This window comes from Rhinoderma darwinii, unplaced genomic scaffold (genome assembly GCF_050947455.1).
Source record: "Rhinoderma darwinii isolate aRhiDar2 unplaced genomic scaffold, aRhiDar2.hap1 Scaffold_3160, whole genome shotgun sequence".
Classification (NCBI taxonomy): domain Eukaryota; kingdom Metazoa; phylum Chordata; class Amphibia; order Anura; family Rhinodermatidae; genus Rhinoderma; species Rhinoderma darwinii.
The window spans coordinates 70,089-97,522 of NW_027463372.1; the positions used below are offsets into that span (position 1 = coordinate 70,089).

Sequence of the window (27,434 nt, forward strand, 5' to 3'; positions counted from 1 at the left end):
CGGTTACTCTGGATATTAGCTGCTGTCAGTGCTGCACGCGCCGGTTACTCTGGATATTAGCTGCTGTCAGTGCTGCACGCACCGGTTACTCTGGATATTAGCTGTTGTCAGTGCTGTACACGCCGGTCACTCTGGATATTAGCTGCTGTCAGTGCTGTACACGCGGTTACTCTGGATATTAGCTGCTGTCAGTGCTGTACACGGCGGTTACTCTGGATATTAGCTGCTGTCAGTGCTGTACACGGCGGTTACTCTGGATATTAGCTGCTGTCAGTGCTGTACACGGCGGTTACTCTGGATATTAGCTGCTGTCAGTGCTGTACACGGCGGTTACTCTGGATATTAGCTGCTGTCAGTGCTGCACACGGCGGTTACTCTGGATATTAGCTGCTGTCAGTGCTGTACACGGCGGTTACTCTGGATATTAGCTGCTGTCAGTGCTGTACACGGCGGTTACTCTGGATATTAGCTGCTGTCAGTGCTGCACACGGCGGTTACTCTGGATATTAGCTGCTGTCAGTGCTGTACACAGCGGTTACTCTGGATATTAGCTGCTGTCAGTGCTGTACACGCCGGTTACTCTGGATATTAGCTGCTGTCAGTGCTGCACACGGCGGTTACTCTGGATATTAGCTGCTGTCAGTGCTGCACACACCGGTTACTCTGGATATTAGCTGCTGTCAGTGCTGTACACGGAGGTTACTCTGGATATTCGCTGCTGTCAGTGCTGTACACGGAGGTTACTCTGGATATTAGCTGATGTCAGTGCTGTACACGCCGGTTACTCTGGATATTAGCTGCGGTCAGTGCTGTACACGGCGGTTACTCTGGATATTAGCTGCTGTCAGTGCTGTACACGGCGGTTACTCTGGATATTAGCTGCTGTCAGTGCTGTACACGGCGGTTACTCTGGATATTCGCTGCTGTCAGTGCTGCACACAGCGATTACTCTGGATATTAGCTGCTGTCAGTGCTGCACACGGCGGTTACTCTGGATATTAGCTGCTGTCAGTGCTGCACGCGCCGGTTACTCTGGATATTAGCTGCTGTCAGTGCTGTACACGCCGGTTACTCTGGATATTAGCTGCTGTTAGTGCTGTACACGCCGGTTATTCTGGAGATTAGCTGCTGTCAGTGCTGCACGCGCCGGTTACTCTGGATATTAGCTGCTGTCAGTGCTGTACACGCCGGTAACTCTGGATATTAGCTGCTGTCAGTGCTGTACACGGCGGTTACTCTGGATATTAGCTGCTGTCAGTGCTGTACACACCGGTTACTCTGGAGATTAGCTGCTGTCAGTGCTGCACACACCGGTTACTCTGGATATTAGCTGCTGTCAGTGCTGTACACGCCGGTTACTCTGGATATTAGCTGCTGTCAGTGCTGTACACGCCGGTTACTCTGGATATTAGCTGCTGTCAGTGCTGTACACGCCGGTTACTCTGGATATTAGCTGCTGTCAGTGCTGTACACGCCGGTCACTCTGGATATTAGCTGCTGTCAGTGCTGTACACGCCGGTTACTCTGGATATTAGCTGCTGTCAGTGCTGCACAGGGTGGTTACTCTGGATATTAGCTGCTGTCAGTGCTGTACACGGCAGTTACTCTGGATATTAGCTGCTGTCAGTGCTGTACACGCCGGTCACTCTGGATATTACTGGTGCTCAGGATAATGGGATTCCACTGTGTATATTACTACAGATGTATAACTATACTGCTCTACAGACCTAAGTCAACACTGCCATCTATAGATGGAAGGAGTAATTACTGGATGTATATACATATATATAGTGGACACTTTTGTATCTCTGTATATATATACTATCCTGTAAGAACCGCTGAAAAGGAAAAAACAGACGTGTCTTTTATACATTGTGGCTCCTAATACATGGCCGCCCTGGAGGTATTATATTATATTACATTCTGTGCTTATATTATGATTCTTCTCGGTTATTGGATATTATATTACATTGTACGGTTATTATTACGTTATATTATATTACATTCTGTGCTTATATTATGATTCTTCTCGGTTATTATTACGTTATATTATATTATTGTTCTTTTATAATCTGCAGCAGCTGGTCTGATCTGTAATGTCATTGTTACAGGATATGGAGTTACTTTACTTCTACAGTGAAGGAAATAAGTATTTGATCCCTTGCTGATTTTGTAAGTTTGCCCGCTGTCAAAGTCATGAACAGTCTAGAATTTTTAGGCTAGGTTAATTTTACCAGTGAGAGATAGATTATATAAAAAACACAGAAAATCACATTGTCAAAATTATATATATTTATTTGCATTGTGCACAGAGAAATAAGTATGTGACCCCCTACCAACCATTAAGAGTTCAGCCTCCTCCAGACCAGTTACACGCTCCAAATCAACTTGGTGCCGGCATTATAGACAGCTCTTACATGGTCACCTGTATAAGAGACTCCTGTCCACAGACTCAATGATCAGTCTGACTCTAACCTCTACAACATGGGCAAGACCAAAGAGCTTTCTAAGGATGTCAGGGACAAGATCATAGACCTGCACAAGGCTGGAATGGGCTACAAAACCATAAGTAAGACGCTGGGTGAGAAGGAGACAACTGTTGGGGCAATAGTAAGAAAATGGAAGACATACAAAATGACTGTCAATCCACATCGATCTGGGGCTCCATGCAAAATCTCACCTCGTGGGGTATCCTTGATCCTGAGGAAGGTGAGAGCTCAGCCGAAAACTACACGGGGGGAACTTGTTAATGATCTCAAGGCAGCTGGGACCACAGTCACCAAGAAAACCATTGGTAACACATTACGCCGTAATGGATTAAAATCCTGCAGTGCCCGCAAGGTCCCCCTGCTCAAGAAGGCACATGTACAGGCCCGTCTGAAGTTTGCAAATGAACATCTGGATGATTCTGAGAGTGATTGGGAGAAGGTGCTGTGGTCAGATGAGACTAAAATTGAGCTCTTTGGCATTAACTCAACTCGCCGTGTTTGAAAGAAGAGAAATGCTGCCTATGACCCAAAGAACACCGTCCCCACTGTCAAGCATGGAGGTGGAAACATTATGTTTCTCTGCTAAGGGCACAAGACTACTTCACCGCATCAATGGGAGAATGGATGGAGCCATGTACCGTCAAATCCTGAGTGACAACCTCCTTCCCTCCACCAGGACATTAAAAATGGCTCGCGGCTGGGTCTTCCAGCACGACAATGAACCGAAACATACAGCCAAGGCAACAAAGGAGTGGCTCAAAAAGAAGCACATTAAGGTCATGGAGTGGCCTAGCCAGTCTCCAGACTTTAATCCCATCGAAAACTTATGGAGGGAGAAGATCCGAGTTGCCAAGCGACAGCCTCGAAATCTTAATGATTTACAGATGATCTGCAAAGAGGAGTGGGCCAAAATTCCATCTAACATGTGTGCAAACCTCATCATCAACTACAAAAAACGTCTGACTGCTGTGCTTGCCAACAAGGGTTTTGCCACCAAGTATTAAGTCTTGTTTGCCAAAGGGATCAAATACTTATTTCTCTGTGCACAATGCAAATAAATATATATCATTTTGACTATGTGATTTTCTGTTTTTTTTATATAATCTATCTCTCACTGGTAAAATTAACCTAGCCTAAAAATTCTAGACTGTTCATGTCTTTGACAGTGGGCAAACTTACAAAATCAGCAAGGGATCAAATACTTATTTCCTTCACTGTATGTGCAGAACGATGTGTCCAGTTTTAGTAAGTGACAAGCTCGGCAGTTGCCTAGGACCCCTGTTTTCTTGGGACCCCCTAGGACTCAGAAGCAAACTGAGGGCAAAGCATGTAAACCTTCACTGCCCTCAGCAACCAGGGACTTACCATTAACCCCTTTTGTATCTGGCATTGCACGGCAATATATTTTGACCATTGTACGGTGGTATATCTTGGGCATTTTATAGCAGTATATTTTAAGCTTTTATGGCAGTATATGTTGGGCATTGTTTGGTGGTAAATTTTGGGCATTGTATGGCAATATATTTTGGGCATTGTATGGCAATATATTTTGGCGTTGTATGGCGGTATATTCTGGGTATTGTTTGGCGGTATATGTTGGGCATTGTATGGCGGTATATTTTGTGCATTGTATGGCGGTATATTTTGTGCATTGTATGGCGGTATATTTTGTGCATTGTATGGCGGTATATTTTGTGCATTGTATGGCGGTATATTTTGTGCATTGTATGGCGGTATATTTTGGGCATTGTATGGCAATATATTTTGGCGTTGTATGGCGGTATATTCTGGGTATTGTTTGGCGGTATATGTTGGGCATTGTATGGCGGTATATTTTGTGCATTGTATGGCGGTATATTTTGGGCATTGTATGGTGGTATATTTTGTGCATTGTATGGCGGTATATTTTGTGCATTGTATGGCGGTATATTTTGTGCATTGTATGGCGGTATATTTTGGGCATTGTATGGCGGTATATTCTGGGTATTGTTTGGCGGTATATGTTGGGCATTGTATGGCGGTATATTTTGTGCATTGTATGGCGGTATATTTTGTGCATTGTATGGTGGTATATTTTGTGCATTGTATGGCGGTATATTTTGTGCATTGTATGGCGGTATATTTTGTGCATTGTATGGCGGTATATTTTGTGCATTGTATGGCGGTATATTTTGGACGTTGTATGGTGGTCTATTTTAAGCATTGCATGGCGGTATATTTTGGGCATTTAATGACGGTATATGTTGGACATTGTATGGAAGTATATTCTGGGCATTGTATGGTGGTATTTTCTGGGCATTGTATGGTGGTATTTTTTGTATGTATCAATTTCCGGACAGTGCACCTTCTTTGGTTGCAGGCAGGGCTATATGGCAACTTCAGTCACGCAACATGCCAGTTACGCAACCACAACATGGCAGTTCTGACTGCGACTTAAATTCGACATATCAAATCGAATTGCACCCTAATCGCAAAAACTATTTTGCAGTGCGTCTTGATGTCACGCGACCAAAGTCGCCGTGTAACCCTTGCCTTATGCGTCCTGTGAGTCCCCTCTGTCCACCCCTCACCCCCTGACCACATCCCTCAGGCGTAGGACAATGCACTCCCCCAGATACAAAGCCAGAGGTCAGGGCGGGGTTAATCCTTTGCGTACTGTTTGTTCATGAAAAAAAACACACGCGGCAGTAGTGGCGAACAGTGTTGTTATTATAGGCGATTAGCCGGCCAAAGGTGTCCTGTCTTGTACTTTGAACAGAGAGGGGGCACAGGGGCTCCTTACTGCAGCCAGTCTTGCTGGATCCAGAGCCCATATACAGGTAAGCGGCATGTATGTGTCTGTGCTCTGTGCCAGGGGCGGCAGAAGGGGCAGAGGCTCCGGAGTGACAGCTCTGCAAATCTCTTAAAGAGACAATACACTGTGCTGGGTTATTACCATCATCTGCTGGAGCCAAAGCCACCGTCATTGTAGCCATGTATGCAGGGGCGTAACTAGGAAAGACTGGGCCCCATAGCAAACTTTTGACTGGGCCCCCCCCCCCCTCTGCTGGGTATCACACAACCCCCCCCCCCCTTGTAGATAGTGCCTCCCTATAGATTCCACCACACAGCGCCCTCTGTAGAGAACGCCATACAGCCCCCTCTGTAGATAACGCCATACAGACCCCCTCTGTAGATAACGCCATACAGACCCCCTCTGTAGATAACGCCATACAGACCCCCTCTGTAGATAACGCCATACAGACCCCCTCTGTAGATAACGCCATACAGACCCCCTCTGTAGATAACGCCATACAGACCCCCTCTGTAGAGAACGCCATACAGACCCCCTCTGTAGATAACGCCATACAGACCCCCTCTGTAGAGAACGCCATACAGCCCCCCCTGTAGATAACGCCATACAGACCCCCTCTGTAGATAACGCCATACAGACCCCCTCTGTAGATAACGCCATACAGACCCCCTCTGTAGATAACGCCATACAGACCCCCTCTGTAGAGAACGCCATACAGCCCCCTCTGTAGATAACGCCATACAGCCCCCCCTGTAGATAACGCCATACAGACCCCCTCTGTAGATAACGCCATACAGACCCCCTCTGTAGATAACGCCATACAGACCCCCTCTGTAGATAACGCCATACAGACCCCCTCTGTAGATAACGCCATACAGACCCCCTCTGTAGATTACGCCATACAGACCCCCTCTGTAGAGAACGCCATACAGCCCCCTCTGTAGATAACGCCATACAGCCCCCCCTGTAGATAACGCCATACAGACCCCCTCTGTAGAGAACGCCATACAGCCCCCTCTGTAGATAACGCCATACAGCCCCCCCTGTAGATAACGCCATACAGACCCCCTCTGTAGATAACGCCATACAGACCCCCTCTGTAGATAACGCCATACAGACCCCCTCTGTAGATTACGCCATACAGACCCCCTCTGTAGATAACGCCATACAGACCCCCTCTGTAGATTACGCCATACAGACCCCCTCTGTAGATTACGCCATACAGACCCCCCCCCCCCCAAAAAAAAAAAAACGGCCTATAGTTTGTCCTACAAAAGACATGCATCCCCTATCCACAGGATAGGGGATTACATTGTGATCTCCATGAATAAAAATGAAAGGAGCGCTGGTCACGCATGTGCACAAGCACGACCGGTGCACAAGTCATTTCCATGGAGCTGCAGACACAGACCCCGGAAGTCCGAGGTTTGTCATGGAGAACTTAGGGGGGACTTTCGGTCCCCCGTTCTCATCGCTGGGCGTCCCAGCGATCCCACATGTATCCCCTATCCTGTGGTTGGGGGATGCAGGTCTTTTGTAGCCCCGTTCTCATCGCTGGGCGTCCCAGCGATCCCACATGTATCCCCTATCCTGTGGTTGGGGGATGCAGGTCTTTTGTAGGAACAACCCCTTCAGTGGCGTCGCGCTGAAACAGCCATAGCTGCTGCTAGCGGAGCCTGCGGCCATGGGAGGGGCCGTGTCGGCGGGTAGCACGGGCCCCCTCATGCTGCAGGCCCTGTAGAAGTCGCTACGGCTGCTATAGCGGTATTTACGCCACAGCGCATAGGTTTGTACGGCGTAAAACGACAGCTCCCAGCATGGCCGAAACAATGATAAGGATATGCTGGGAGACGCGGTTTCACCAAAAAAAATCATACAACCATCATCTCGCTGCAGATCACACAGTAGAGGCAGAATAAACATTTACATTAAGTGACTCACCGGTGACGTGACGTCTCAGATTCTAGTTCTTTTCTTCTCCCTCCGGTTCAGACATCTATGATGGATTTCTCCCGGCCATGACCCATTTCTGCAGTTTTCCGCTCAGATGTCTTCAGCTTCTCACTTTTAAAACATTTCTGCACCTATAAACAAAGTTACAATTCTCAACACATCTAAATATAACACACACACACACACACACACACACACACACACACACACACACACACACACACCGTGCCCCCTATAGATAGTGACCTACATAGAAGCCCCTGTAGATAGTGCCCACATATGGACTCCAGAGCTGCAAGGCAATAGTGCTAACCACTGAGCCACCGTGCTGCCCTACATATAGCTCCCCCTATAGTTAGTGCTCCACGTATAGCCCACCTCTGTAGATATTGTCCCACATATAGCCCACCCCTGTAGACTGTGCCCTACATATAGCCACCATGTTGCTAGTGCCCCACAGGTAACCCACCCCTGTATATAGTGTCCCACACATAGCCCACCCCTATAGAACGTACCCTAAAAAATAGCTCCCCTGTAGATAGTGCTCTACATATAGCCCACCCCTGTATAGTGTCTCACATATACTGCCCCACATATAGACCCCCTGTAGATAGTGGCCCACATCCCCACATACAGACCTCCCCTGTAGCTAGTGCCCCACATATAGACCCCCCCTGTATATAGTGGCCCACACCCCACATATAGACCCCCCTGTAGCTACTGCCACACATATAGACCCCCCTATATATAATAGCCCACATAAAGACGACCCCCCCTGTAGATAGACCCCCCCCCCACACTATAGATAATGCCATTCACATTTTTATGAGGAAAAAAAAATATAAAGTTGACATACTCACATTCTCCGGTTCCCACGCTGTTCACTGGCGATGCAGACATGCTCTCTTCTGAGCATGTCTGCAGGAGCTGAATGAGCGTCCTTCAATGATACTGATTGGCGGGGCAGAATGACTTGCCCAGCCAATCAGCACCTTCCAAGCATGGAAGCGGCGCGATGATGTCATCGCGCCGCTAGCCAATCAGTGTCATTGTAAGGCACTGGATGGTAAGGCACGGAACATGCCCGGCCATTCAGTGCTAATACATGTATTTGGCTGCCGCTAGCACCGGGGCCCCCTCCGGTGCTAGCGACACCTACAGGCATGAGAGTGCCTGTGTAAGGCTCGGTGGCGTGGGCCCCACAGTAGCGGTACTACCCCTGTAGCAGCCATAACGGCTGCTAGCGGCGCCACCGGGCATTTGGGAGGGCGTGTCGGCTGGCGGCACGGGCCCCCTCAAGCCCCGGGCCCCGTAGCAGCCGCTACTGCTGCTACCGCGGTAGTTACGCAACTGCTTGTATGTCCATGTCCACTCACCAGACCCAGTACCCGCTCCAGGCTGTAAAGGGGCACCCATAATCCACAGCTTATAATAGTGGGAGTGTTATAAGAGGAGCAGCTGATATCAGTCACATATATAGATGTAAGGACTGGAGGATATAATAGTACAGCAGTGATATGAGAGGAGCGGCTGATATCAGTCACATATATAGATGTAAGGACTGGAGGATATAATAGTACAGCAGTGATATAAGAGGAGCGGCTGATATCAGTCACATATATAGATGTAAGGACTGGAGGATATAATAGTACAGCAGTGATATAAGAGGAGCTGCTGATATCAGTCACATATATAGATGTAAGGACTGGAGGATATAATAGTACAGCAGTGATATAAGAGGAGCGGCTGATATCAGTCACATATATAGATGTAAGGACTGGAGGATATAATAGTACAGCAGTGATATAAGAGGAGCGGCTGATATCAGTCACATATATATCTGTAAGGACTGGAGGATATAATAGTACAGCAGTGATTTAAGAGGAGCGGCTGATATCAGTCACATATATAGATGTAAGGACTGGAGGATATAATAGTACAGCAGTGATATAAGAGGAGCGGCTGATATCAGTCGCATATATAGATGTAAGGACTGGAGGATATAATAGTACAGCAGTGATATAAGAGGAGCGTCTGATATCAGTCATATATATAGATGTAAGGACTGGAGGATATAATAGTACAGCAGTGATATAAGAGGAGCTGCTGATATCAGTCACATATATAGATGTAAGGACTGGAGGATATAATAGTACAGCAGTGATATAAGAGGAGCGGCTGATATCAGTCACATATATAGATGTAAGGACTGGAGGATATAATAGTACAGCAGTGATATAAGAGGAGCGGCTGATATCAGTCACATATATATCTGTAAGGACTGGAGGATATAATAGTACAGCAGTGATTTAAGAGGAGCGGCTGATATCAGTCACATATATAGATGTAAGGACTGGAGGATATAATAGTACAGCAGTGATATAAGAGGAGCGGCTGATATCAGTCACATATATAGATGTAAGGACTGGAGGATATAATAGTACAGCAGTGATATAAGAGGAGCGACTTATATCACATATATAGATGTAAGGACTGGAGGATATAATAGTACAGCAGTGATATAAGAGGAGCGGCTGATATCAGTCGCATATATAGATGTAAGGACTGAAGGATATAATATTACAGAAGTGATATAAGAGGAGCGACTGATATCACATATATAGATGTAAGGACTAGAGAATATAATAGTACAGCAGTGATATAAGAGGAGCGGCTGATATCAGTCACATATATAGATGTAAGGACTGGAGGATATAATAGTACAGCAGTGATATAAGAGGAGCTGCTGATATCAGTCACATATATAGATGTAAGGACTGGAGGATATAATAGTACAGCAGTGATATAAGAGGAGCGGCTGATATCAGTCACATATATAGATGTAAGGACTGGAGGATATAATAGTACAGCAGTGATATAAGAGGAGCGGCTGATATCAGTCACATATATATCTGTAAGGACTGGAGGATATAATAGTACAGCAGTGATTTAAGAGGAGCGGCTGATATCAGTCACATATATAGATGTAAGGACTGGAGGATATAATAGTACAGCAGTGATATAAGAGGAGCGGCTGATATCAGTCGCATATATAGATGTAAGGACTGGAGGATATAATAGTACAGCAGTGATATAAGAGGAGCGTCTGATATCAGTCATATATATAGATGTAAGGACTGGAGGATATAATAGTACAGCAGTGATATAAGAGGAGCTGCTGATATCAGTCACATATATAGATGTAAGGACTGGAGGATATAATAGTACAGCAGTGATATAAGAGGAGCGGCTGATATCAGTCACATATATAGATGTAAGGACTGGAGGATATAATAGTACAGCAGTGATATAAGAGGAGCGGCTGATATCAGTCACATATATATCTGTAAGGACTGGAGGATATAATAGTACAGCAGTGATTTAAGAGGAGCGGCTGATATCAGTCACATATATAGATGTAAGGACTGGAGGATATAATAGTACAGCAGTGATATAAGAGGAGCGGCTGATATCAGTCACATATATAGATGTAAGGACTGGAGGATATAATAGTACAGCAGTGATATAAGAGGAGCGACTTATATCACATATATAGATGTAAGGACTGGAGGATATAATAGTACAGCAGTGATATAAGAGGAGCGGCTGATATCAGTCGCATATATAGATGTAAGGACTGAAGGATATAATATTACAGAAGTGATATAAGAGGAGCGACTGATATCACATATATAGATGTAAGGACTAGAGAATATAATAGTACAGCAGTGATATAAGAGGAGCGGCTGATATCAGTCACATATATAGATGTAAGGACTGGAGGATATAATAGTACAGAAGTGATATAAGAGGAGCGGCAGATATCAGTCACATATATAGATGTAAGGACTGGAGGATATAATAGTACAGCAGGGCTATAAGAGGAGCGGCTGATATCAGTCACATATATAGATGTAAGGACTGGAGGATATAATAGTACAGCAGTGATATAAGAGGAGCGGCTGATATCAGTCACATATATAGATGTAAGGACTGGAGGGTATAATAGTACAGCAGTGATATAAGAGGAGCGGCTGATATCAGTCACATATATAGATGTAAGGACTGGAGGATATAATAGTACAGCAGGGCTATAAGAGGAGCGGCTGATATCAGTCACATATATAGATGTAAGGACTGCAGGATATAATAGTACAGCAGTGATATAAGAGGAGCAGCTGATATCAGTCACATATATAGTTGTAAGGACTGGAGGATATAATAGTACAGCAGTGATATAAGAGGAGCGGCTGATATCAGTCACATATATATATGTAAGGACTGGGGGATATAATAGTACAGCAGTGATATGAGAGGAGCGGCTGATATCAGTCACATATATAGATGTAAGGACTGGAGGATATAATAGTACAGCAGTGTTATAAGAGGAGCGGCTGATATCAGTCACATATATAGATGTAAGGACTGGAGGATATAATAGTACAGCAGTGATATAAGAGGAGCGGCTGATATCAGTCGCATATATAGATGTAAGGACTGGAGGAATAGTACAGCAGTGATATAAGAGGAGCGGCAGATATCAGTCACATATATAGATGTAAGGACTGGAGGATATAATAGTACAGCAGGGCTATAAGAGGAGCGGCTGATATCAGTCACATATATAGATGTAAGGACTGGAGGATATAATAGTACAGCAGTGATATAAGAGGAGCGGCTGATATCAGTCACATATATAGATGTAAGGACTGGAGGGTATAATAGTACAGCAGTGATATAAGAGGAGCGGCTGATATCAGTCACATATATAGATGTAAGGACTGGAGGATATAATAGTACAGCAGGGCTATAAGAGGAGCGGCTGATATCAGTCACATATATAGATGTAAGGACTGCAGGATATAATAGCACAGCAGTGATATAAGAGGAGCAGCTGATATCAGTCACATATATAGTTGTAAGGACTGGAGGATATAATAGTACAGCAGTGATATAAGAGGAGCGGCTGATATCAGTCACATATATATATGTAAGGACTGGGGGATATAATAGTACAGCAGTGATATGAGAGGAGCGGCTGATATCAGTCACATATATAGATGTAAGGACTGGAGGATATAATAGTACAGCAGTGTTATAAGAGGAGCGGCTGATATCAGTCACATATATAGATGTAAGGACTGGAGGATATAATAGTACAGCAGTGATATAAGAGGAGCGGCTGATATCAGTCGCATATATAGATGTAAGGACTGGAGGAATAGTACAGCAGTGATATAAGAGGAGCGACTGATATCACATATATAGATGTAAGGACTGGAGGATATAATAGTACAGCAGTGATATAAGAGGAGCGGCTGATATCAGTCACATATATAGATGTAAGGACTGGGGGATATAATAGTACAGCAGTGATATAAGAGGAGCGGCTGATATCAGTCACATATATAGATGTAAGGACTGGAGGATATAATAGTACAGCAGTGATATAAGAGGAGCGGCTGATATCAGTCGCATATATAGATGTAAGGACTGGAGGATATAATATTACAGAAGTGATATAAGAGGAGCGACTGATATCACATATATAGATGTAAGGACTGGAGAATATAATAGTACAGCAGTGATATAAGAAGAGCGGCTGATATCAGTCACATATATAGATGTAAGGACTGGAGGATATAATAGTACAGCAGTGATATAAGAGGAGCGGCTGATATCAGTCACATATATAGATGTAAGGACTGGGGGATATAATAGTACAGCAGTGATATGAGTTGAGCTGCTGATATCAGTCACATATATAGATGTAAGGACTGGAGGATATAATAGTACAGCAGTGTTATAAGAGGAGCGGCTGATATCAGTCACATATATAGATGTAAGGACTGGAGGATATAATAGTACAGCAGTGATATAATAGGAGCGGCTGATATCATTCACATATATAGATGTAAGGACTGGAGGATATAATAGTACAGCAGTGATATAAGAGGAGCGGCTGATATCAGTCACATATATAGATGTAAGGACTGGAGGATATAATAGTACAGCAGTGATATAAGAGGAGCGGCTGATATCAGTCACATACATAGATGTAAGGACTGGAGGATATAATAGTACAGCAGTGATATAAGAGGAGCGGCTAATATCAGTCACATATATAGATGTAAGGATTGGAGGATATAATAGTACAGCAGCGATATAAGAGGAGCGGCTGATATCAGTCACATATATAGATGTAAGGACTGGAGGGTATAATAGTACAGCAGTGTTATAAGAGGAGCTGCTGATATCACATATACAGATGTAAGGACTGGAGGATATAATAGTACAGCAGTGATATAAGAGGAGCGGCTGATATCAGTCACATATATAGTTGTAAGGACTGGAGGATATAATAGTACAGCAGTGATATAAGAGGAGCGGCTGATATCAGTCACATATATAGATGTAAGGACTGGGGGATATAATAGTACAGCAGGGTTATAAGAGGAGCGGCTGATATCAGTCACATATATAGATGTAAGAACTGCAGGATATAATAGTACAGCAGTGATATAAGAGGAGCAGCTGATATCAGTCACATATATAGTTGTAAGGACTGGAGGGTATAATAATACAGCAGTGATATATGAGGAGCGGCTGATATCAGTCACATATATAGATGTAAGGACTGGAGGGTATAATAATACAGCAGTGATGTAAGAGGAGCAGCTGATATCAGTCACATATATAGTTGTAAGGACTGGAGGATATAATAGTACAGCAGTGATATAAGAGGAGCGGCTGATATCAGTCACATATATAGATGTAAGGACTGGGGGATATAATAGTACAGCAGTGATATGAGAGGAGCTGCTGATATCAGTCACATATATAGATGTAAGGACTGGAGGATATAATAGTACAGCAGTGTTATAAGAGGAGCGGCTGATATCAGTCACATATATAGATGTAAGGACTGGAGGATATAATAGTACAGCAGTGATATAATAGGAGCGGCTGATATCATTCACATATATAGATGTAAGGACTGGAGGATATAATAGTACAGCAGTGATATAAGAGGAGCGGCTGATATCAGTCACATATATAGATGTAAGGACTGGAGGATATAATAGTACAGCAGTGATATAAGAGGAGCGGCTGATATCAGTCACATACATAGATGTAAGGACTGGAGGATATAATAGTACAGCAGTGATATAAGAGGAGCGGCTAATATCAGTCACATATATAGATGTAAGGACTGGAGGATATAATAGTACAGCAGCGATATAAGAGGAGCGGCTGATATCAGTCACATATATAGATGTAAGGACTGGAGGGTATAATAGTACAGCAGTGTTATAAGAGGAGCTGCTGATATCACATATACAGATGTAAGGACTGGAGGATATAATAGTACAGCAGTGATATAAGAGGAGCGACTGATATCACATATATAGATGTAAGGACTGCAGGATATAATAGTACAGCAGTGATATAAGAGGAGCGGCTGATATCAGTCACATATATAGTTGTAAGGACTGGAGGATATAATAGTACAGCAGTGATATAAGAGGAGCGGCTGATATCAGTCACATATATAGATGTAAGGACTGGGGGATATAATAGTACAGCAGGGTTATAAGAGGAGCGGCTGATATCAGTCACATATATAGATGTAAGAACTGCAGGATATAATAGTACAGCAGTGATATAAGAGGAGCAGCTGATATCAGTCACATATATAGTTGTAAGGACTGGAGGATATAATAGTACAGCAGTGATATAAGAGGAGCGGCTGATATCAGTCACATATATAGATGTAAGGACTGGGGGATATAATAGTACAGCAGTGATATGAGAGGAGCGGCTGATATCAGTCACATATATAGATGTAAGGACTGGAGGATATAATAGTACAGCAGTGATATAAGAGGAGCGGCTGATATCAGTCACATATATAGTTGTAAGGACTGCAGGATATAATAGTACAGCAGTGATATAAGAGGAGCAGCTGATATCAGTCACATATATAGTTGTAAGGACTGGAGGATATAATAGTACAGCAGTCATATAAGAGGAGTGGCTGATATCACATATATAGATGTAAGGACTGGAGGATATAATAGTACAGCAGTGTTATAAGAGGAGCGGCTGATATCAGTCACATATATAGATGTAAGGACTGGAGGATATAATAGTACAGCAGTGATATAAGAGGAGCGGCTGATATCAGTCACATATATAGATGTAAGGACTGGAGGATATAATAGTACAGCAGTGATATAAGAGGAGCGGCTGATATCAGTCACATATATAGATGTAAGGACTGGAGGATATAATAGTACAGCAGTGATATAAGAGGAGCGGCTGATATCAGTCGAATATATAGATGTAAGGACTGGAGGATATAATAGTACAGCAGTGATATAAGAGGAGCGACTGATATCACATATATAGATGTAAGGACTGGAGTATATAATAGTACAGCAGTGATATAAGAGGAGCGGCTGATATCCGTCACATATATAGATGTAAGGACTGGAGGATATAATAGTACAGCAGTGATATAAGAGGAGCGGCTGATATCAGTCACATATATAGTTGTAAGGACTAGGGGATATAATAGTACAGCAGTGTTATAAGAGGAGCGGCTGATATCAGTCACATATATAGATGTAAGGACTGGAGGATATAATAGTACAGCAGTGATATAATAGGAGCGGCTGATATCCGTCACATATATAGATGTAAGGACTGGAGGATATAATAGTACAGCAGTGATATAAGAGGAGCGGCTGATATCAGTCACATATATAGATGTAAGGACTGGAGGATATAATACTACAGCAGTGATATAAGAGGAGCGGCTGATATCAGTCACATACATAGATGTAAGGACTGGAGGATATAATAGTACAGCAGCGATATAAGAGGAGAGGCTGATATCAGTCACATATATAGATGTAAGGACCTGGGAGATATAATAGTACAGCAGTGATATAAGAGGAGCGGCTGATATCAGTCACATATATAGTTGTAAGGACTGGAGGATATCATAGTACAGCAGTGATATAAGAGGAGCGGCTGATATCAGTCACATATATAGATGTAAGGACTGGGGGATATAATAGTACAGCAGTGATATGAGAGGAGCGGCTGATATCAGTCACATATATAGATGTAAGGACTGGAGGATATAATAGTACAGCAGTGATATAAGAGGAGCGGCTGATATCAGTCACATATATAGATGTAAGGACTGGAGGATATAATAGTACAGCAGTGATATAAGAGGAGCGGCTGATATCAGTCACATATATAGATGTAAGGACTGGAGGGTATAATAGTACAGCAGTGATATAAGAGGAGCGGCAGATATCAGTCACATATATAGATGTAAGGACTGGAGGATATAATAGTACAGCAGGGCTATAAGAGGAGCGGCTGATATCAGTCACATATATAGATGTAAGGACTGGAGGATATAATAGTACAGCAGTGATATAAGAGGAGCGGCTGATATCAGTCACATATATAGATGTAAGGACTGGAGGGTATAATAGTACAGCAGTGATATAAGAGGAGCGGCTGATATCAGTCACATATATAGATGTAAGGACTGGAGGATATAATAGTACAGCAGGGCTATAAGAGGAGCGGCTGATATCAGTCACATATATAGTTGTAAGGACTGGAGGATATAATAGTACAGCAGTGATATAAGAGGAGCGGCTGATATCAGTCACATATATATATGTAAGGACTGGGGGATATAATAGTACAGCAGTGATATGAGAGGAGCGGCTGATATCAGTCACATATATAGATGTAAGGACTGGAGGATATAATAGTACAGCAGTGTTATAAGAGGAGCGGCTGATATCAGTCACATATATAGATGTAAGGACTGGAGGATATAATAGTACAGCAGTGATATAAGAGGAGCGGCTGATATCAGTCGCATATATAGATGTAAGGACTGGAGGAATAGTACAGCAGTGATATAAGAGGAGCGACTGATATCACATATATAGATGTAAGGACTGGAGGATATAATAGTACAGCAGTGATATAAGAGGAGCGGCTGATATCAGTCACATATATAGATGTAAGGACTGGGGGATATAATAGTACAGCAGTGATATAAGAGGAGCGGCTGATATCAGTCACATATATAGATGTAAGGACTGGAGGATATAATAGTACAGCAGTGATATAAGAGGAGCGGCTGATATCAGTCGCATATATAGATGTAAGGACTGGAGGATATAATATTACAGAAGTGATATAAGAGGAGCGACTGATATCACATATATAGATGTAAGGACTGGAGAATATAATAGTACAGCAGTGATATAAGAAGAGCGGCTGATATCAGTCAAATATATAGATGTAAGGACTGGAGGATATAATAGTACAGCAGTGATATTAGAGGAGCGACTGATATCAGTCACATATATAGATGTAAGGACTGGAGGGTATAATAGTACAGCAGTGATATAAGAGTGGCGGCTGATATCACATATACAGATGTAAGGACTGGAGGATGTAATAGTACAGCAGTGTTATAAGAGGAGCGGCTGATATCAGTCACATATATAGATGTAAGGACTGGAGGATATAATAGTACAGCAGTGATATATGAGGAGCGGCTGATATCAGTCACATATATAGATGTAAGGACTGGAGGGTATAATAATACAGCAGTGATATAAGAGGAGCAGCTGATATCAGTCACATATATAGTTGTAAGGACTGGAGGATATAATAGTACAGCAGTGATATAAGAGGAGCGGCTGATATCAGTCACATATATAGATGTAAGGACTGGGGGATATAATAGTACAGCAGTGATATGAGAGGAGCTGCTGATATCAGTCACATATATAGATGTAAGGACTGGAGGATATAATAGTACAGCAGTGTTATAAGAGGAGTGGCTGATATCAGTCACATATATAGATGTAAGGACTGGAGGATATAATAGTACAGCAGTGATATAATAGGAGCGGCTGATATCATTCACATATATAGATGTAAGGACTGGAGGATATAATAGTACAGCAGTGATATAAGAGGAGCGGCTGATATCAGTCACATATATAGATGTAAGGACTGGAGGATATAATAGTACAGCAGTGATATAAGAGGAGCGGCTGATATCAGTCACATACATAGATGTAAGGACTGGAGGATATAATAGTACAGCAGTGATATAAGAGGAGCGGCTAATATCAGTCACATATATAGATGTAAGGACTGGAGGATATAATAGTACAGCAGCGATATAAGAGGAGCGGCTGATATCAGTCACATATATAGATGTAAGGACTGGAGGGTATAATAGTACAGCAGTGTTATAAGAGGAGCTGCTGATATCACATATACAGATGTAAGGACTGGAGGATATAATAGTACAGCAGTGATATAAGAGGAGCGGCTGATATCAGATATATAGATGTAAGGACTGGAGGATATAATAGTACAGCAGTGATATAAGAGGAGCGGCTGATATCAGACACATATATAGATGTAAGGACTGGAGGATATAATAGTACAGCAGTGATATAAGAGGAGCGGCTTATATCAGTCGCATATATAGATGTAAGGACTGGAGGATATAATAGTACAGCAGTGATATAAGAGGAGCGACTGATATCACATATATAGATGTAAGGACTGCAGGATATAATAGTACAGCAGTGATATAAGAGGAGCGGCTGATATCAGTCACATATATAGTTGTAAGGACTGGAGGATATAATAGTACAGCAGTGATATAAGAGGAGCGGCTGATATCAGTCACATATATAGATGTAAGGACTGGGGGATATAATAGTACAGCAGGGTTATAAGAGGAGCGGCTGATATCAGTCACATATATAGATGTAAGAACTGCAGGATATAATAGTACAGCAGTGATATAAGAGGAGCAGCTGATATCAGTCACATATATAGTTGTAAGGACTGGAGGATATAATAGTACAGCAGTGATATAAGAGAAGCGGCTGATATCAGTCACATATATAGATGTAAGGACTGGAGGATATAATAGTACAGCAGTGATATAAGAGGAGCGGCTGATATCAGTCACATATATAGTTGTAAGGACTGCAGGATATAATAGTACAGCAGTGATATAAGAGGAGCAGCTGATATCAGTCACATATATAGTTGTAAGGACTGGAGGATATAATAGTACAGCAGTCATATAAGAGGAGTGGCTGATATCACATATATAGATGTAAGGACTGGAGGATATAATAGTACAGCAGTGTTATAAGAGGAGCGGCTGATATCAGTCACATATATAGATGTAAGGACTGGAGGATATAATAGTACAGCAGTGATATAAGAGGAGCGGCTGATATCAGTCACATATATAGATGTAAGGACTGGAGGATATAATAGTACAGCAGTGATATAAGAGGAGCGGCTGATATCAGTCGAATATATAGATGTAAGGACTGGAGGATATAATAGTACAGCAGTGATATAAGAGGAGCGACTGATATCACATATATAGATGTAAGGACTGGAGTATATAATAGTACAGCAGTGATATAAGAGGAGCGGCTGATATCCGTCACATATATAGATGTAAGGACTGGAGGATATAATAGTACAGCAGTGATATAAGAGGAGCTGCTGATATCAGTCACATATATAGTTGTAAGGACTGGGGGATATAATAGTACAGCAGTGTTATAAGAGGAGCGGCTGATATCAGTCACATATATAGATGTAAGGACTGGAGGATATAATAGTACAGCAGTGATGTAATAGGAGCGGCTGATATCCGTCACATATATAGATGTAAGGACTGGAGGATATAATAGTACAGCAGTGATATAAGAGGAGCGGCTGATATCAGTCACATATATAGATGTAAGGACTGGAGGATATAATAGTACAGCAGTGATATAAGAGGAGCGGCTGATATCAGTCACATACATAGATGTAAGGACTGGAGGATATAATAGTACAGCAGCGATATAAGAGGAGAGGCTGATATCAGTCACATATATAGATGTAAGGACCTGGGAGATATAATAGTACAGCAGTGATATAAGAGGAGCGGCTGATATCAGTCACATATATAGTTGTAAGGACTGGAGGATATAATAGTACAGCAGTGATATAAGAGGAGCGGCTGATATCAGTCACATATATAGATGTAAGGACTGGAGTGTATAATAGTACAGCAGTGATATAAGAGGAGCGACTGATATCACATATACAGATGTAAGGACTGGAGGATATAATAGTACAGCAGTGATATAAGAGGAGCGGCTGATATCAGATATATAGATGTAAGGACTGGAGGATATAATAGTACAGCAGTGATATAAGAGGAGCAGCTGATATCAGACACATATATAGATGTAAGGACTGGAGGATATAATAGTACAGCAGTGATATAAGAGGAGCGGCTGATATCAGTCGCATATATAGATGTAAGGACTGGAGGATATAATAGTACAGCAGTGATATAAGAGGAGCGACTGATATCACATATATAGATGTAAGGACTGCAGGATATAATAGTACAGCAGTGATATAAGAGGAGCGGCTGATATCAGTCACATATATAGTTGTAAGGACTGGAGGATATAATAGTACAGCAGTGATATAAGAGGAGCGGCTGATATCAGTCACATATATAGATGTAAGGACTGGGGGATATAATAGTACAGCAGGGTTATAAGAGGAGCGGCTGATATCAGTCACATATATAGATGTAAGAACTGCAGGATATAATAGTACAGCAGTGATATAAGAGGAGCAGCTGATATCAGTCACATATATAGTTGTAAGGACTGGAGGATATAATAGTACAGCAGTGATATAAGAGGAGCGGCTGATATCAGTCACATATATAGATGTAAGGACTGGGGGATATAATAGTACAGCAGTGATATGAGAGGAGCGGCTGATATCAGTCACATATATAGATGTAAGTACTGGAGGATATAATAGTACAGCAGTGATATAAGAGGAGCGGCTGATATCAGTCACATATATAGTTGTAAGGACTGCAGGATATAATAGTACAGCAGTGATATAAGAGGAGCAGCTGATATCAGTCACATATATAGTTGTAAGGACTGGAGGATATAATAGTACAGCAGTCATATAAGAGGAGTGGCTGATATCACATATATAGATGTAAGGACTGGAGGATATAATAGTACAGCAGTGTTATAAGAGGAGCGGCTGATATCAGTCACATATATAGATGTAAGGACTGGAGGATATAATAGTACAGCAGTGATATAAGAGGAGCGGCTGATATCAGTCACATATATAGATGTAAGGACTGGAGGATATAATAGTACAGCAGTGATATAAGAGGAGCGGCTGATATCAGTCACATATATAGATGTAAGGACTGGAGGATATAATAGTACAGCAGTGATATAAGAGGAGCGGCTGATATCAGTCGAATATATAGATGTAAGGACTGGAGGATATAATAGTACAGCAGTGATATAAGAGGAGCGACTGATATCACATATATAGATGTAAGGACTGGAGTATATAATAGTACAGCAGTGATATAAGAGGAGCGGCTGATATCAGTCACATATATAGATGTAAGGACTGGAGGATATAATAGTACAGCAGTGATATAAGTGGAGCGGCTGATATCAGTCACATACATAGATGTAAGGACTGGAGGATATAATAGTACAGCAGTGATATAAGAGGAGCGGCTAATATCAGTCACATATATAGATGTAAGGACTGGAGGATATAATAGTACAGCAGCGATATAAGAGGAGCGGCTGATATCACATATATAGATGTAAGGACTGCAGGATATAATAGTACAGCAGTGATATAAGAGGAGCGGCTGATATCAGTCACATATATAGTTGTAAGGACTGGAGGATATAATAGTACAGCAGTGATATAAGAGGAGCGGCTGATATCAGTCACATATATAGATGTAAGGACTGGGGGATATAATAGTACAGCAGGGTTATAAGAGGAGCGGCTGATATCAGTCACATATATAGATGTAAGAACTGCAGGATATAATAGTACAGCAGTGATATAAGAGGAGCAGCTGATATCAGTCACATATATAGTTGTAAGGACTGGAGGATATAATAGTACAGCAGTGATATAAGAGGAGCGGCTGATATCAGTCACATATATAGATGTAAGGACTGGGGGATATAATAGTACAGCAGTGATATGAGAGGAGCGGCTGATATCAGTCACATATATAGATGTAAGTACTGGAGGATATAATAGTACAGCAGTGATATAAGAGGAGCGGCTGATATCAGTCACATATATAGTTGTAAGGACTGCAGGATATAATAGTACAGCAGTGATATAAGAGGAGCAGCTGATATCAGTCACATATATAGTTGTAAGGACTGGAGGATATAATAGTACAGCAGTCATATAAGAGGAGTGGCTGATATCACATATATAGATGTAAGGACTGGAGGATATAATAGTACAGCAGTGTTATAAGAGGAGCGGCTGATATCAGTCACATATATAGATGTAAGGACTGGAGGATATAATAGTACAGCAGTGATATAAGAGGAGCGGCTGATATCAGTCACATATATAGATGTAAGGACTGGAGGATATAATAGTACAGCAGTGATATAAGAGGAGCGGCTGATATCAGTCACATATATAGATGTAAGGACTGGAGGATATAATAGTACAGCAGTGATATAAGAGGAGCGGCTGATATCAGTCGAATATATAGATGTAAGGACTGGAGGATATAATAGTACAACAGTGATATAAGAGGAGCGACTGATATCACATATATAGATGTAAGGACTGGAGTATATAATAGTACAGCAGTGATATAAGAGGAGCGGCTGATATCAGTCACATATATAGATGTAAGGACTGGAGGATATAATAGTACAGCAGTGATATAAGTGGAGCGGCTGATATCAGTCACATACATAGATGTAAGGACTGGAGGATATAATAGTACAGCAGTGATATAAGAGGAGCGGCTAATATCAGTCACATATATAGATGTAAGGACTGGAGGATATAATAGTACAGCAGCGATATAAGAGGAGCGGCTGATATCAGTCACATATATAGATGTAAGGACTGGAGGGTATAATAGTACAGCAGTGTTATAAGAGGAGCTGCTGATATCACATATACAGATGTAAGGACTGGAGGATATAATAGTACAGCAGTGATATAAGAGGAGCGGCTGATATCAGATATATAGATGTAAGGACTGGAGGATATAATAGTACAGCAGTCATATAAGAGGAGTGGCTGATATCACATATATAGATGTAAGGACTGGAGGATATAATAGTACAGCAGTGTTATAAGAGGAGCGGCTGATATCAGTCACATATATAGATGTAAGGACTGGAGGATATAATAGTACAGCAGTGATATAAGAGGAGCGGCTGATATCAGTCACATATATAGATGTAAGGACTGGAGGATATAATAGTACAGCAGTGATATAAGAGGAGCGGCTGATATCAGTCACATATATAGATGTAAGGACTGGAGGATATAATAGTACAGCAGTGATATAAGAGGAGCGGCTGATATCAGTCGAATATATAGATGTAAGGACTGGAGGATATAATAGTACAGCAGTGATATAAGAGGAGCGACTGATATCACATATATAGATGTAAGGACTGGAGTATATAATAGTACAGCAGTGATATAAGAGGAGCGGCTGATATCCGTCACATATATAGATGTAAGGACTGGAGGATATAATAGTACAGCAGTGATGTAAGAGGAGCTGCTGATATCAGTCACATATATAGTTGTAAGGACTGGGGGATATAATAGTACAGCAGTGTTATAAGAGGAGCGGCTGATATCAGTCACATATATAGATGTAAGGACTGGAGGATATAATAGTACAGCAGTGATATAATAGGAGCGGCTGATATCCGTCACATATATAGATGTAAGGACTGGAGGATATAATAGTACAGCAGTGATATAAGAGGAGCGGCTGATATCAGTCACATATATAGATGTAAGGACTGGAGGATATAATAGTACAGCAGTGATATAAGAGGAGCGGCTGATATCAGTCACATACATAGATGTAAGGACTGGAGGATATAATAGTACAGCAGCGATATAAGAGGAGAGGCTGATATCAGTCACATATATAGATGTAAGGACCTGGGAGATATAATAGTACAGCAGTGATATAAGAGGAGCGGCTGATATCAGTCACATATATAGTTGTAAGGACTGGAGGATATAATAGTACAGCAGTGATATAAGAGGAGCGGCTGATATCAGTCACATATATAGATGTAAGGACTGGAGTGTATAATAGTACAGCAGTGATATAAGAGGAGCGACTGATATCACATATACAGATGTAAGGACTGGAGGATATAATAGTACAGCAGTGATATAAGAGGAGCGGCTGATATCAGATATATAGATGTAAGGACTGGAGGATATAATAGTACAGCAGTGATATAAGAGGAGCGGCTGATATCAGACACATATATAGATGTAAGGACTGGAGGATATAATAGTACAGCAGTGATATAAGAGGAGCGGCTGATATCAGTCGCATATATAGATGTAAGGACTGGAGGATATAATAGTACAGCAGTGATATAAGAGGAGCGACTGATATCACATATATAGATGTAAGGACTGCAGGATATAATAGTACAGCAGTGATATAAGAGGAGCGGCTGATATCAGTCACATATATAGTTGTAAGGACTGGAGGATATAATAGTACAGCAGTGATATAAGAGGAGCGGCTGATATCAGTCACATATATAGATGTAAGGACTGGGGGATATAATAGTACAGCAGGGTTATAAGAGGAGCGGCTGATATCAGTCACATATATAGATGTAAGAACTGCAGGATATAATAGTACAGCAGTGATATAAGAGGAGCAGCTGATATCAGTCACATATATAGTTGTAAGGACTGGAGGATATAATAGTACAGCAGTGATATAAGAGGAGCGGCTGATATCAGTCACATATATAGATGTAAGGACTGGGGGATATAATAGTACAGCAGTGATATGAGAGGGGCGGCTGATATCAGTCACATATATAGATGTAAGTACTGGAGGATATAATAGTACAGCAGTGATATAAGAGGAGCGGCTGATATCAGTCACATATATAGTTGTAAGGACTGCAGGATATAATAGTACAGCAGTGATATAAGAGGAGCAGCTGATATCAGTCACATATATAGTTGTAAGGACTGGAGGATATAATAGTACAGCAGTCATATAAGAGGAGTGGCTGATATCACATATATAGATGTAAGGACTGGAGGATATAATAGTACAGCAGTGTTATAAGAGGAGCGGCTGATATCAGTCACATATATAGATGTAAGGACTGGAGGATATAATAGTACAGCAGTGATATAAGAGGAGCGGCTGATATCAGTCACATATATAGATGTAAGGACTGGAGGATATAATAGTACAGCAGTGATATAAGAGGAGCGGCTGATATCAGTCACATATATAGATGTAAGGACTGGAGGATATAATAGTACAGCAGTGATATAAGAGGAGCGGCTGATATCAGTCGAATATATAGATGTAAGGACTGGAGGATATAATAGTACAGCAGTGATATAAGAGGAGCGACTGATATCACATATATAGATGTAAGGACTGGAGTATATAATAGTACAGCAGTGATATAAGAGGAGCGGCTGATATCAGTCACATATATAGATGTAAGGACTGGAGGATATAATAGTACAGCAGTGATATAAGAGGAGCGGCTGATATCAGTCACATACATAGATGTAAGGACTGGAGGATATAATAGTACAGCAGTGATATAAGAGGAGCGGCTAATATCAGTCACATATATAGATGTAAGGACTGGAGGATATAATAGTACAGCAGCGATATAAGAGGAGCGGCTGATATCAGTCACATATATAGATGTAAGGACTGGAGGGTATAATAGTACAGCAGTGTTATAAGAGGAGCTGCTGATATCACATATACAGATGTAAGGACTGGAGGATATAATAGTACAGCAGTGATATAAGAGGAGCGGCTGATATCAGATATATAGATGTAAGGACTGGAGGATATAATAGTACAGCAGTGATATAAGAGGAGCGGCTGATATCAGACACATATATAGATGTAAGGACTGGAGGATATAATAGTACAGCAGTGATATAAGAGGAGCGGCTTATATCAGTCGCATATATAGATGTAAGGACTGGAGGATATAATAGTACAGCAGTGATATAAGAGGAGCGACTGATATCACATATATAGATGTAAGGACTGCAGGATATAATAGTACAGCAGTGATATAAGAGGAGCGGCTGATATCAGTCACATATATAGTTGTAAGGACTGGAGGATATAATAGTACAGCAGTGATATAAGAGGAGCGGCTGATATCAGTCACATATATAGATGTAAGGACTGGGGGATATAATAGTACAGCAGGGTTATAAGAGGAGCGGCTGATATCAGTCACATATATAGATGTAAGAACTGCAGGATATAATAGTACAGCAGTGATATAAGAGGAGCAGCTGATATCAGTCACATATATAGTTGTAAGGACTGGAGGATATAATAGTACAGCAGTGATATAAGAGGAGCGGCTGATATCAGTCACATATATAGATGTAAGGACTGGGGGATATAATAGTACAGCAGTGATATGAGAGGAGCGGCTGATATCAGTCACATATATAGATGTAAGGACTGGAGGATATAATAGTACAGCAGTGATATAAGAGGAGCGGCTGATATCAGTCACATATATAGTTGTAAGGACTGCAGGATATAATAGTACAGCAGTGATATAAGAGGAGCAGCTGATATCAGTCACATATATAGTTGTAAGGACTGGAGGATATAATAGTACAGCAGTCATATAAGAGGAGTGGCTGATATCACATATATAGATGTAAGGACTGGAGGATATAATAGTACAGCAGTGTTATAAGAGGAGCGGCTGATATCAGTCACATATATAGATGTAAGGACTGGAGGATATAATAGTACAGCAGTGATATAAGAGGAGCGGCTGATATCAGTCACATATATAGATGTAAGGACTGGAGGATATAATAGTACAGCAGTGATATAAGAGGAGTGGCTGATATCAGTCGAATATATAGATGTAAGGACTGGAGGATATAATATTACAGCAGTGATATAAGAGGAGCGACTGATATCACATATATAGATGTAAGGACTGGAGGATATAATAGTA

At 41.7% G+C, this 27,434-nt stretch overlaps 1 protein-coding gene across 1 annotated transcript in view; it reads left to right on the forward strand.

Moving 5' to 3' along the window:
• The first annotated feature begins 5,150 nt into the window (after nucleotides 1–5,150).
• The window catches only part of HAO2 (hydroxyacid oxidase 2), a 113,303-nt gene continuing 91,019 nt past the window's right edge, over nucleotides 5,151–27,434 (forward strand). The window contains exon 1 of the mRNA XM_075848270.1: nucleotides 5,151–5,308. The gene's annotated coding sequence lies outside the window, so the exon portion shown is untranslated. The remainder of the gene's footprint in view (nucleotides 5,309–27,434) is intronic.